The sequence below is a fragment of the Gymnoscopelus braueri genome (genome assembly GCF_963280865.1).
Source record: "Gymnoscopelus braueri genome assembly, chromosome: 12".
NCBI classification, from domain to species: Eukaryota; Metazoa; Chordata; class Actinopteri; order Myctophiformes; family Myctophidae; genus Gymnoscopelus; species Gymnoscopelus braueri.
This window is the reverse complement of record NC_137614.1, coordinates 885,814-900,433: the sequence shown is the minus strand read 5'-3', so window position 1 is coordinate 900,433 and position 14,620 is coordinate 885,814.

Here is a 14,620-nt window from a genome sequence, read left to right as displayed (position 1 = left end):
GCTCCCTTTAGTTAAAATGAAACTATAGGCTAAGGGTCCATTTGGTTCCATAACATTAAATAAAAATGTGGCTACAAGTCCATTTGGTCCCATATAATTAAATAAACTCTAGGCTACGGGTTCATTTAGTTCCATATTTATAATTAAATTAACATTAGGCTAAAGGTCCATTTGGGTCTATATGGTTAAATAACAATTAGGCTACGGATGCATTTGGTTCCATCCTATTGGCTATCCCGTATAATTTGCAAAAAAATATGTAACAGAGACAGATTTGACCGGGACACTGCAGGAGGGTTAATCACAAGATCTGCACCTTTAAAATGATATATAGCTTGCCTAGGTAGGTGACAGGTGACAGACACACTTGTGTACACGTGTGTCAGTGGTCAGTATCATGGTCAGTATATAGTCAGTATCAGTGGTCAGTGTGTGTGTGTGTATGCGTGTGCGTGTGCGTGTGTGTGTGCGTGTATGCGTGTGTGTGTGTGTTTGTTGTGTGTGTGTGTGTGTGTGTGTGTGTGTGTGTGTGTGTGTGTGTGTGTGTGTGTGTGTGTGTGTGTGTGTGTGTGTGTGTGTGTGTGTGTGTGTGTGTGTGTGTGTGTGTGTGTGTGTGTGTGTGTGTGTGTGCGCGTGTGAGTGTTTTCCTTCTCCTGATGGTCTTTCCCATTCATTTCCTATGGCAGTCATTTTTGCTGAAATCACTGAAAATTCAGTGAAAATGGTCATCATCATTTTGTTCACATGCCTAGTGGGGAGAAAATCATAAGGTCTCAAGTCACCCAGATGAAAAACACAAACGTTATAATTTAACATTAGGCTACGGTCCAATTGATTCTATATAGTTAAATTAACATTAGGCTACGGGTCCATTTGGTTGCATTTAGTTAAAATGTAACTATAGGCAAGGGTCCATTTGTTTTCATAACATTAAATAAAAATGTGGCTAAAGGTCCATTTGGTCCCATATAATTAAATAAACTCTAGGTTACGGGTTCATTTAGTTCCATATTTATAATTAAATTAACATTAGGCTAAAGATCCATTTGGATCTATGTAGTTAAATAACAATTAGGCTGTGGATTTGGTTCCAAATAGTTAAATTAACACTAGGCCAATATGGCCTTCCATATTTACGGTTAAGTTAACACTACGGGTCCATTTGGGTCTGTACAGTATATTTAACACTAGGCTACGGGTCCATTTGGTTCCATATAGTTAGTTTAAGACTAGGCTACGGGTTCACTTGATTCCATATTTATAGTTAAATTAACACTAGGCTACGGGTTCATTTGGTTCCATATTTATAGTTACATTAACACTAGGCTACGGGTGCATTTGGTTCCATCCTATTGGCTATCCCGTATAATTTGCAAAAAAAAATATGTAACAGAGACAGATTTGACCGGGACACTACAGGAGGGTTAATCACAAGATCTGCACCTTTAAAATGATTTACTGTATAGCTTGCCTAGGTAGGTGACAGACACACTTGTGTACACGTGTTAGTTTGTCTGAAAAATGCAAAAATGGCCGAGATCCCACGGGAGGATCCACGGCAAAAATAGATAAATACAATAATAGTTTAATATTTTCAGAAACATGCTTATGACATGGACCACTTTTTTATTACGACTGTACACAAATACACATCTGGTCCTCGCCCAAGCTGATTGTCTCACTGTGTGCAACACACACTCAGTTTATTTAACACTAAGCTACAGGTCCATTTGGTCCCATATACTGTAGTTAATTTAACACTAGGCTATGAGTCCATTTCGTTCCATATCATTAAATTAACACTAGGCCACGGGTCCATTTGGTTTCATCCTATTGTCTTAAGGGAGGACCGGCCGGTGGACCACGGCAAAAAAAAGATAATAGTTCAATATTTTCAGAAACAACTTATGACATGGACCACTTTTTTATTACGACTGTACACAAATACACAGCTGGTCCTCGTCCAAGTTGAGTGTCTCGCTGTGTGCAGCAATCTGCCACCGAGGCCCGCTCACACGCACGCGCACGCACACGCACACGCACACACACACACACACACACACACACACACACACACACACACACACACACACATACACACTAGCACCGGTGTCCCTCCTCCTCTTCTTGCCTAACAAAACAGTATATTAAAACTAGAAGGTACTGTTCCTGAAGAAACAGTGTGGGATCGCTAAGAATGTTGATGGTATTGAGTATTAATAGTGTTAGTAGAGTTGAAGGTTTGAAAGGTTTAAAGGTTTGAAAGTTTTGAAAGGTTTGAAAGGTTCTAAAGCTTTGAAAGGTTCTAAAGGTTTGAAAGGTTTAAGAGGTTTGAAAGGTTTAAGAGGTTCTAAAGGTTTGAAAGGTTCTAAAGGTTTGAAAGGTTTGAAAGGTTTGAAAGGTTTGAAAGGTTTGAAAGGTTTGAAAGGTTTAAGAGGTTCTAAAGGTTCTAAAGGTTCTAAAGGTTCTAAAGGTTCTAAAGGTTTGAAAGATGTAAAAGGTTTTAAAGGTTCTAAAGGTTTTAAAGGTTATAAAGGTTATAAAGGTTCTAAAGGTTCTAAAGGTTCTAAAGGTTCTAAAGGTTTGAAAGATGTGAAAGATGTGAAAGGTTTGAAAGGTTTGAAATGTTTGAAAGGTTCTAAAGGTTCTAAAGGTTCAAAAGGTTTAAAAGTACAAATTATTTCAAAAATTCTAATGGTAGCCGACATGTCCTAAGTAGGCCAAACGTTGTAGAGTTGGAACAGAGTTTGTAGCTAAAATAATGAAGGACTAGTTTGCCGTCAAAAAACGAAAATAATGGATTTTTGGGCAATTGAAAGTGAAATATCTCTAAAAGTACAACTTATTAAAAAAAATCTAATGGTAGCCAATATGTCCTAAGTAGGCTGAACGTTATAGAGTTGGAACGGAGTTTCTAGCTAAAAGTATGAATTTCTCCATTGAAATGAATGGGAGTTTTTTAGAAGTAAAAAGTGAAATATCTCTAAAAGTACAAATGATTTCAAAAATTCTAATGGTAGCCAATATGTCCTAAGTAGGCTGAACGTTATAGAGTTGGAACGGAGTTTCTAGCTAAAAGTATGAATTTCTCCATTGAAATGAATGGGAGTTTTTTAGAAGTAAAAAGTGAAATATCTCTAAAAGTACAAATGATTAAAAAAATTCTAATGGTAGCCAATATGTCCTAAGTAGGCTGAACGTTATAGAGTTGGAACGGAGTTTCTAGCTAAAAGTATGAATTTCTCCATTGAAATGAATGGGAGTTTTTTAGAAGTAAAAAGTGAAATATCTCTAAAAGTACAAATGATTTCAAAAATTCAAATGGTAGCCGATATGTCCTAAGTAGGCCGAACGTTGTAGAGTTGGAATGGAGTTTGTAGCTAAAAGTATGAAGGACTAGTTAGCCGTCAAAAAACAGTGGGAAGATATAATAATAAATAGTGGCAATAACATTAGTGTGATCGCTTTAGCGATCCCACAATGATTATTACCTAATGTAATTACATCATATTCACTATATTTACTGTGGAGTATGGCTGTCACAATTACAACATTTAAGTTGAAGATTAATTGTCATAAAAATTATTGTGATTAATTATTTAATTGTGTTTTGGCGTTGAACATTGGAACATTTTTCGGTTTGCCTTTTAGGCTTCGTAATAAAAAATTGCACAGGGCAGATATGACAAATAACTTAAATATACAAAAAACCTCACTGACAGTATATAACAAAACATTTCAAAACTACAGTTAGGGTTAAGGAAATAGCTGTAGATCTGCTATTACTGCATTTTGCCTGAACATTTTTTAACATGGAAACGATTACGATTTGCAAAATAATAGTGATTATCTCGAATGAATGTGATTAGGCAATTATGTAATAATTGTGACAAGCCTAATGTGAAGTTGTATTTTCTTAAATGCAGGCTTATTAATATATACACACACACACACACACACACACACACACACACACACACACACACACACACACACACACACACACACACACACACACACACACACACACACACACATACACACTAGCACCGGTGTCCCTCCTCCTCTTCTTGCCTAACAAAACAGTATATTAAAATGATTATTACCTAATGTAATTACATCATATTCACTATACTGTGGAGTATGGCTGTCACAATTACAACATTTAAGTTGAAGATTAATTGTCTTAAAAATTATTGTGATTAATGATTTAATTGTGTTTTGGCGTTGAACATTGGAACATATGAATACAATAAAAATTTCGGTTTGCCTTTTAGGCTTCGTAATAAAAAATTGCACAGGGCAGATATGACAAATAACTTAAATATACAAAAAACCTCACTGACAGTATATAACAAAACATTTCAAAACTACAGTTAGGGTTAAGGAAATAGCTGTAGATCTGCTATTACTGCATTTTGCCTGAATTTTTTTAAACATGGAAATGATTACGATTATGCAAAATAATTGTGATTATCTCGAGTAAATGTGATTAGGCAATTATGTAATAACTGTGACAAGCCTAATGTGAAGTTGTATTTTCTTAAATGCAGGCTTATTAATATATCATAATTGTATTTATATAAACACACACACACACACACACACACACACACGGACGGACTAGCACCGGCGTTCCTCCTCCTCTTCTGCATAACAAGACAGTATATTAAAACTATTATTACTTAAAGTTATTACGGTACATATTCACTATATTTACTGTGGAATGGGGCTGTCCGATTAATTCTCATACAAATAATTGTGATTAACGATTTCATTGTGTTTTTGGCATTGAACATTGGAACATATGAATAGCCTACAATTTAAATTTCTGTTTGCCTTTTAGGCTTCGTAATAAAAAAAAATTGTTCTGAAAAGGTGGTTAGCTATACGGAATACATTAAAAGGTGTGTATTGTTGATTTCAAAGCAGTATTGTGTTGTAGGGGGTTGGTGTCCCTGGTGGGTTTGACCAGGGGGTTAGAGTGTCTTTGGTGGCTCGTGTTGGAGGGAGGGAAGCCGGGCGAGGAGAGTGATATTTTTCACTGTACGTTCTCCTACGGGCTGGGGGAGGCACCTGTCAGCAGGGAGTGTTGGGCGTTCTGGTAGTCTAGTTACATTTACACTAGGGTTTAGACAAGTTACACTAGGCTACGGGTCCATTTGGTTCCATCAAGTTAAATTAACACTAGGCTACGGGTCCATTTGGTTCCATAGTTAAATGAACACTAGGCTACGGGTCCATTTGGTTACATAGTTAAATTAACACTAGGCTACGGGTCCATTTGGTTCCACATAGTTCATTTAACACTAAGTTACGGGTCCATTTGGTTCCATATACTGTAGTTAATTTAACACTAGGCTACGGGTCAATTTGGTTCCATCCTATTGTCATAAGGGAGGACCGGCTGGTGGACCACGGCAAAAAGAAGAAAAAAATATAAGAATAGTTTAATATTTTCAGGAACAACTTAAATGTTTGTAAATGTAAATGTCACATTTTTCAACGTGGAAACAATTATGCAAAATAATTGTGATTATCTCAAATAAATTGATTCTGATGATTAGACAATTATGTAATAATTGTGACAGTCCTAATGTGGAGTTGCATTTTCTTAAAGGCAGGCTTATTAATATATCATAATTATGTGTCTATAAAAAACAACACACACACACACACACACACACACACACGCACACACACACACACACACACACACACACGCACACACATTCCATGTTGGGCGGGAGGAGTAGGACCGAGGCGCTACGTTCTCCCGGTGGGGGCTCCTGGCAGGTGAGATACAACAGTAGTGACAACACACAAATGTGTGTGGGAGGAATTAATTGGCACTAAATTGGGGAGAAAATGAAAGAAAGGGGAAAAGATCATCTTTGGTGTGGGTTAAATTCCCAGGTGTTGCTCACACAATACTTATGAATCTGATAGTTTGAGAAAAGGTAAAACCATAATTACACATTCACCTTATTTAAAATATATATTTTTTCACTATAATAAATTCCCTTTATGCTTTAATTTAAACATTTTGAATGATCTGTGTATGAAATGTGTTACAAGTTTATTGCATTTAGTAACTGCCAATGAGCAAATATGTCTGTATACACTTCAACTTTTACATTTTACATAATTATTTTGTTATATAGGTTGTTATACCGTGTAATTTTGTTTTTAAAATGTTATCCTGTTTTATCTGACTAGTGCTTATTGCTGATCTGACCTCACTGTTAGCCACGTTTAGACCATATGCTGGAGTGAACATAATAGATGCAACTTGGAAAGTGAGCAGCTTCAGTTTTTGACAGTAGAAAATGTTGTAAGTAATATTCAACTATTTTCTCTATAGAAGCTAAAAGTATGAAGTATGTTTAATTTGGAACACTATGGATTGAGTGGGATTTTGCTTGGTTACGGTTCACCTGTAAACACACCTGCTGCAAGTACAGGAATTTCAATGTGTGTGTGTGTGTAGCACATCTCTGCAATCATCTGCATGTCTTAGTGGCAGACTGTGAAGCTAGAGGTACAACAGTAAGGTCCAACAATTGTCACTTACACTTCCCTTTTGTAACTGGTAGGGGATATACCCTATGTATTGTAATCCATGATGCATACAAACAGCAGTGTCTATAAAAATTGCTTATGTACCAATTTTATTTTATTTTGTGGTGTTGTGATTGCTGAAAAGGTGTCATAATCCCATCAGGGAGGGGTGGGGCCAGTAGGTGGCATGACAGTAAAATAAAAAAATAGGCAATGGGCAATATAACTTGTCTTTCACCAAATACCTCTATCGATATTGTGTCAATATCGTATTGTCACAATACACCTTTTTTTCATGGTGTGTTCTATGGAATTAAAACTGTAGATGACAAAACCCAACCAGGAACATGCTGTAATCTGTTGCACTTGAATTAAATATCTTCACTGCAAAATAAAGCAAGTTTTCTGTCATTATAGTTCTTTATTTGTGAAAAATAATATTTGTGAAAAATAGATCATGGCATTTGCAGTGGAGCCTGTGTAAGTTGAGGATGGGGAGAAATAATATTGGTGAAAAATAATCATGGCATGTGCAGTGGAGGCAGCCTGAAGCCTCTGTAACTTTCAGATGGGTATAGGTAGCCCTTATTTTGTTGACGGCACAGGATGGGATGACACGACGAACACGTCTTCCCAGGTAACCCCAACACCATCTGACGAAGGACCGGTATGCTGTGTGCCGGTAACGTCTAGACAGAATCAATGACATGAATGTGAAAATGAAATAAAAATACTCAAGTGAATAAGAGCAAGGTAAGACAATAATGGAGGTCTTGAATTCGGACCGAACATTGTATTTTGATTACATGATCAAAGTGAAATGATTTGACAAGCAGTGATACAAAGAGGAAATTGACAATGGCTACAGAAATATACAGAAATACAATTGTTATTCATACTCACTCCTCGACTGGGAAATTCTGATCGAAGTCACCGTGGTGCTGCACCATGGAGGCGTACTCTAACTGCTGCACCCATGGGTCGAGGCACACTCCATCGAAGCCAGGGTGTAGAGTGATGCATGTAGGCTCTGGTTCTGCCTCTGCACATTTGTCCATAACCTGCATAAGAGAGCAAAATAAATAACCTGCAACGATGCTGAATGTTCAGAACATATCCCATTTTACATTGTTGTGGGTTGATTGTTTTGCCAATGAAATAGTGTTATTGCCTATCTTTACCTGTGTACATTCAAACATGCAAAATGGCTGGATATACTGTAGGAGGGAAAATTACGGTGTAGGTAGGTTGTATGCAGGGCAACTAAGTTCCATGTGGGTTGTTAGTGGTGGAAAAATACATTTTTTTTTCTACAGGAAAAGTATCAATACTGCAATGTAGAAATACTGTTAGTAAAAGTACAAAAGTATTGGTATCAAAATGTACTTCAAGTACCAAAAGCATAAGTACTCATTTTTCAAGTTTTCAAATGTATAAAATCTATAAAACTCTTTTGAAAATGGCAGATCTACAAGCTCACAGCATTGTGAGCTTGTAGATCGGCTATTTTCAATTGGACGGAATGTATATAGGGCTGCAGTGCTTGTTTTGTAATAATAATTTAAAAAAAAGTATGACATTTGCCTCTGAGATGTAGTGGAGTAGAAGTGAAAGTATTGAAAATGGGAATAACTCTAGTAAAGTAAAAATTCCTCAGAAGTGTACTTCAGTACAGTACTTGAGTAAATGTACTTAGTAACTTTACACCACTGGTTTAGGGACACAAGTCTAAGTCTAAACAGTGAATTGTACCAACATAATGTATATTTATAGCCTGGTAAACCCTCCCTCCGGAAATCTCATTTCTATTTGATTCCTGGAGTGAGTCTGGCATGAACCGCCTCTCTGCAATATTGGCTGTGTATGCCAAACGGCCGCGCCTATCAGCGTCGTCGCTCATTGTTCTGTGATTGACAGCTTACGTTGGCCAATCAGGTGGCGAGTTCGAGTGAGCCCAAAACACGAACGGCAGCCATCTTTTTCTTGTGCGCTATTTTCTCCGCAATTTTTTTACTTCAAAAAGCTCTCTAACTTCTATTTTGAGGCACGGAATTTACTTATAAGATATCGTTTGGATAGAATTTAGTTGTTTAACTTCATATATGTGGTCAATTAATCATGACAAAGCCTATTTAAAAATAAAAATGTAGAGAACCGGTAGGGGCGGGCAGTGACACCCATGTATCCGAATAAGGCAACCCATTTTGGGCATGGATCGTCTCAAAAGTCTCGTTGCGTCACATTAGACTGGTGAACTGCTGATTGGCTGAAGGGGAAAAATTATCATTGGCTGAAGGGGTTGTCAGTCAACGGTATTACTCCCGCCCAACTCCAGCACAGCCAATATTACAGAAAGGCGGATCAGGCCAGACTCACTCCTGAAATCAAATGGAAATTAGATTTCCGGAGGGAGGGTTTACCAGGCTAGTATATTTATGCTGTTGACAGACTGACAGTCATTCTGCTGTAATACTAACCCTGTCAACGTCCTTACAGCACACCCTCTCAATTGCTTGATCCATGTTATGGCAGTATCCACATGTACACCTGAATGATAAGCAGATAAACATAATGTGAGGGCTTACAGTGATTAGTGTGAATGAATACTGAAAATAACTTAGAGCCTAACAATCAGGGCAGAAAGTAAGATTTATCATACATGTAATTTCTCTTTCCTTACAGGCTATTTTCTAGTAGTGGTAGTTAATATTCCATTCCAATAAGCTAAACTTCCACAACTGCTAAATTAATATAACGTTTGGCTCTTGGTTGTAGGAAAGACTAGGTTCAATAATACACACTATAGGTTATCCCACTAAAAATAAACAAAACTACTTCGCCACTCAGATGGAAATTTACTCCTATGAGATCTACAGATCTGGTCAATGGTAATTTATATTGACCAGATCTGTAGGGGGCGCAGTAGAGTAAATACAAAAATTTCCATCTGGCGGACATATTTTATTTTCTGCCCAAAAAGAGTATTATACAGAGAAGGTGGGGTGCTGAGAGGCTTCCCATCGTGGAGAATAAACTTTCAACAAAACAAAACAGACTTTGTTTCGGTGAGTAGCGACGTGGCTTTGGTTATTTGGACTACAGTTGGAGCCCTCGCAGGGCAGTGGAATTCTTTGTCAGGGCTGAGAGCCGAGCGCCTGGGCTAATCTAACATTATTAGTGCCAGCCGTGCGTTCAACCTGCTACAGCCTACTGTGACGTACTTACTCAATACAATACTGATATAAGAGCTAAATAAATAATTGATTATAATGGAACGTTACCATTGAGACACATCGAGGTGCTGTCGTGGGTGAGGTTCGTCTGCTGCTGCTGCGCCTCCAGCAGCTTCACCCCCTGCAGCTTCACCTCCGTCCCCGTCGTTCTGTGCAGGGGGACGGGGTAGAGGCTCGAACATGTACGGCCTGACGCCGCGGACGGCTTGATACTCATCATTTTCTCCGTCTGTCTCTGGGTCTTCCCAGTACCATTCCTCCTCCTCCTCTGAGGATGACTCGTCGTCCGACACTATGGGGGAAGACGGTGGCGAGTAGTCCTCTACCACTGAATGGAGACCAGAAGCAGCATCCATATCATCCAGCTGATCAACGTCCATGCTTGTTTGTTGCTGTTTGGTTTTCGAGTGGCCCGCCTTATTTGCATATTCATGTCTTCAGCGTGTTATGCCCGCCTACTTTTTGACGATCGAATCACATTCCTCCCAGTGCTATGTCCCTCCTTCCTGGCCCGTTTCAGTAGGAAGTGCGTCACCATACGGAAGTGGAACACTTCCGGAAAGGCCGGTGCAGTGCACCTTTAAAGGTTCTATGACATTCATTTAATTTTTTTATGTTTTTTGGGGGGTTTTGTGACCTCAATTACACCCCAAAAAACTGAAATTTGAACATTCAGTGGATTTTCTGTGGTCTGGGGTTTTCTGAATAATTAGGCTGAAAATGGAGTGGAATTTTCAGTTAAAACTTTGTATACACGTTTGAAGGACCATGACAACTACTTTTAATGTGTTGTAAAACTGAATGTCATGAAACCTTTAATGGAAACAAGCCCTGAATGCTTATCTGGGCTATCCTTTTGGCATTCTTTTTTATAAATCTGTGCCACTGTGCCTTGTTTTTGCAAACTGTTAATAAAGTATTCAATCAATCAATCAATCAATCAAAAAGACCTTCAATGATCTGTGGAAATTCAATCCAGAGACCTTCTTCTGGAAGCAGGTTGAACCCAAGGGGAAAGAAGGCCCAGGTCCAATGTAGCCTATTGCTGTTGCATGGTGGGAGATCGTATCACCCTCTTTGCAGAAGTGAAAACACGCAATGACCTGTACATTTTACAGACTTAAAGGGATAGTTCACCCCAAAAAAAACATGTTTTTTCTATCGATTAGTCACCCCATGGAGACTTGAATTCATGGATATTTTTGTTTGTTTTCGTCGCATTCCTATAAGCCAATAATTTGATGACCAGCGGACCGGTAGGGAACTGCTGCCGGTCATCAATTAAAAAGTCATTTTGCAGCCACTACTACCAACAGCAACTGAAGAACAGTCCAAAAAAAAACCTGATTCATTAACCACAGTCACAGTCCATAATGCTCTTCTGTATTTTACAGTGGAACCATTTATAAGAATGCTTCTTGTTTGGTACCTGCACCAAATCAGCACCTTTTGATGATCAATAACGAGACCAAGTTAGAGTCGTTCCAATATAATAACTGTAGCTGTTGTTTAACAGTAAGTAATAATACATCCCTGGCCTATTTTATGGACATACAAGTTGTTTGTCTTCCCTGGGAAGTAGGCTAATAATAATATTCTAACAGTCCAGTGTAATGTAAAATCTGTTATTTGATATTCAGTGAGATGTTTCACAAATAATAAAATAAAAAGAATAATTAACAAACATGAATTTTCTCAGCAGAAATGTGTCTAAATGTTAAATGTGTGTGTGTGTGTGTGTGTGTGTGTGTGTTTGTTTACGTGATTGTTTGTTTGCGTGACACTCTTGTATGACCAAAGTAGGACATTAAAGCTTGACTATGTAACTTTCCTCTTCTACCTGGGATTTGAACCCAGGTCTCCTGTGCAAGTGCTGACATTTTTACAATTGCGCTAATAGAGCCTGCCTGCTTGCTCAGGGGATAAATTGAATCATCAGGTCAAAATTCGTGTCAAACCAGAAACAGGATGGTGTCAAAGGTCATGTCTCACCTACTGTTGACACAGGATCTAAATGTCTCAATAGAAGAGCAGGGAGACAAAATACAACCACCCCAATTGTATAAGTTATATTGTATTAACATACTCTACCATACAGATTGGACAACATTTAATTTATTCATAAAAGTGACAGGGCCGCTTTAATTTATGAAAAAAAACTAAACGAAAATCATAAAACAAAGAGATACAAGGTTTCCATCCGACAGCAACGCTATCAAACATTATAATGATGAACAGAGGACAGCATTCATGAGCTGAAGGTGGCTGCATGAGGCAGGATACAGTGATGCCACTATGTAACTTTAGATCGTGTCAAAGGTCATGTCTCACCTAGACACAGATTCTGACACAAATGTTGACCTAATGGCAGGACACAAGGCATTCACCACACCTATTGTTTACAAAAGTGAATGCTCTCGGGGACATGGGTGTATTGGGCTGTGTTTTCATTGATTGTAATATTATTCCTTCACTATGTGTAGTAAGTATAATAGCATTAATCCTGAATTATTAATTTTAGTGCTACATAATTCTATTGACAGAAAAAAACCTTAGTTACCTAGTATTTTCCAATTCACTCTGTGGCCAAACATGGCAGTTGATCTCATAATTTGCACCAAATGCATTTCCTCTTTGGGTGAATGTGTCCACTTCCTTGTATTAAAAAAGCAATGCAATAATATAGATTACTATTTGATCGACACTTCCTACCGGACTTTTGCGAGTTGACTTGTTGAGCTGGACGCACATGGCATAATATTTTTGTTTGTTTTAAAGCACTTTATTCTGACAGTAATCATGGCTATAGAGTGGTTTTGTCAGTAACAGGGGTCTCCCTGTCTCTCCAGCTCTTTAATAAACAGAAAATAAATGTTCAGGTGAGCCTATTTCATCCAATCACGAGAGAGTACCCATGTACTGTATCAGCTTCGATTTTGTACCGTTCCGGTTCCAATTTAGTCTGCTCATTTCTATGTGTCATCACTTCAAATTTCACCTGTTTATCCTGTATCCTGTGTGAGTTCTCTCTCCTGTTTGGATAAAATTGGTATCCCCACCTGAAAATGCATTTTCTGTTTATTAAAGAGCTGGAGAGACAGGGAGACTCCTGTTACTGAACAAACACTCTATAGCAATGATTACTATCAGAGTATAGAGCTATTTAACACTTATTTTAACAAAAATAAAAGTATATATATATATCAACCTTTAAATCCTTTTCAAATTAATGGAACTGTTTTGTTGTTACATTTTGTGTCGATGTATTAATTACTTTATTAAGTAGCCGTGTGTTATATGCAGTATAATTAATGGCGAGCATTGTCGAGCATTGTCGAGAAATAAAGCCATTCAAGGTGATTAGACTCCTCCGCTTCACGTCTAATCACCCTGTCGGGGTTTATTTCTCAACAATGAAATGCTGTCGGATAGAAACCTCTTATCTCCATGTTTCAACTTTTTCATTTTTTTCGAAAATGTATGCCCTACAAGAATGTCACACAAAAGTAGTGAAAATAGCAGATCTACAAGCTCACAATGTGTCGCATTGCATCTGCAATTTTTCACAATTTTTTAATGTTTTAAAAATAATGAAAACAATAGATAAATGGTGACATACAAGGTTTCTGCCCGACAGTGACGATTATACATCGATGATGATGATGATGATGATGATGAAGAAGAAGAAAAGGCTGAGTGGAACTTGCTTGTGAAAATCTTAACTATTATAAACTGTAAATCAGAGCACATTCTGCACTTTGTTCAAACTCTGCTGGGAAATATTCAATCAAAAATAATGATGACACACAAACACACACCCACACAAACGCACGCACACGCACACACACACACACACACACACACACACACACACACGCACACACACAAACTGCAGTTCACCCTCCAGACCATGTGGTGGCGGTGATGCACTCACTATTAAAGTCGGCAGTCTTCAGAAGAAGCAGCAGCAACAGCAGCATCAGGGTTGCCATGTCCGCTTATTGTAAGCGACTTTTGGCTTGTTTTTCTGTGAAGTTTTGTTTGTAAATATTGGTAGGCCTAGTTGCAGGTTGCGTTTTTGGCCATGTTTTTAAAGTGTAGTTGCTTATTTGGGCTTGTTTCACACTTTGTTTAATTATTTTCAGTGGGTTCTCAAATATTTCTATGTCATGGACCCCCAAATTATTATGTATTTGTCCCTAGCCCTATCTGAAAAAGTTTTGTGCCTTCAACCTGGTGTTTGCGTTGTCTCCTTTTACAACCCGAACATCTACATAAACGTTCACATTTCAAATATAAAGTGCTTACCCCATGGTCACGGATCATTTGTCTTGTTAGAAAAAATATCCAAATATTCCACACTTTATTGCAAGACTTTTTGAAAATAGCCGATCTACAAGCTCACTATGTGTCGCAATGTGACGCGTTGTGAGCTTGTTAGATCGGCTATTTTCAAAAAAACTCGATGTATATAGGTTTATAGAACATTTTCTATAAGTAAAGGTTTATAAGTAACATTCTGTGCTTCTTTTGCAAACTGTTAATAAAGTATTCAATCAATCGATCAATCAAAGCCTCATGTAGGCCAGCTGCGACAGCGACCTGGGTCTGGGGTCTATTAAATAGACCCCTTAACAGACGACGTCACACTGATAAGAACCATGCGCGCGCAGGCCAAATGAAACCCATTCTGTCATGTCTCGCTAGGAAGCGCCTCACTAGCCAACACACAAGAGGAGGTTGAATGAACTGAAACCAGCGCACCCCAAAACAACATGGGAATTGATTGCATGAAACAATCACCTGTGCTTCCAGTCTCAATGTTG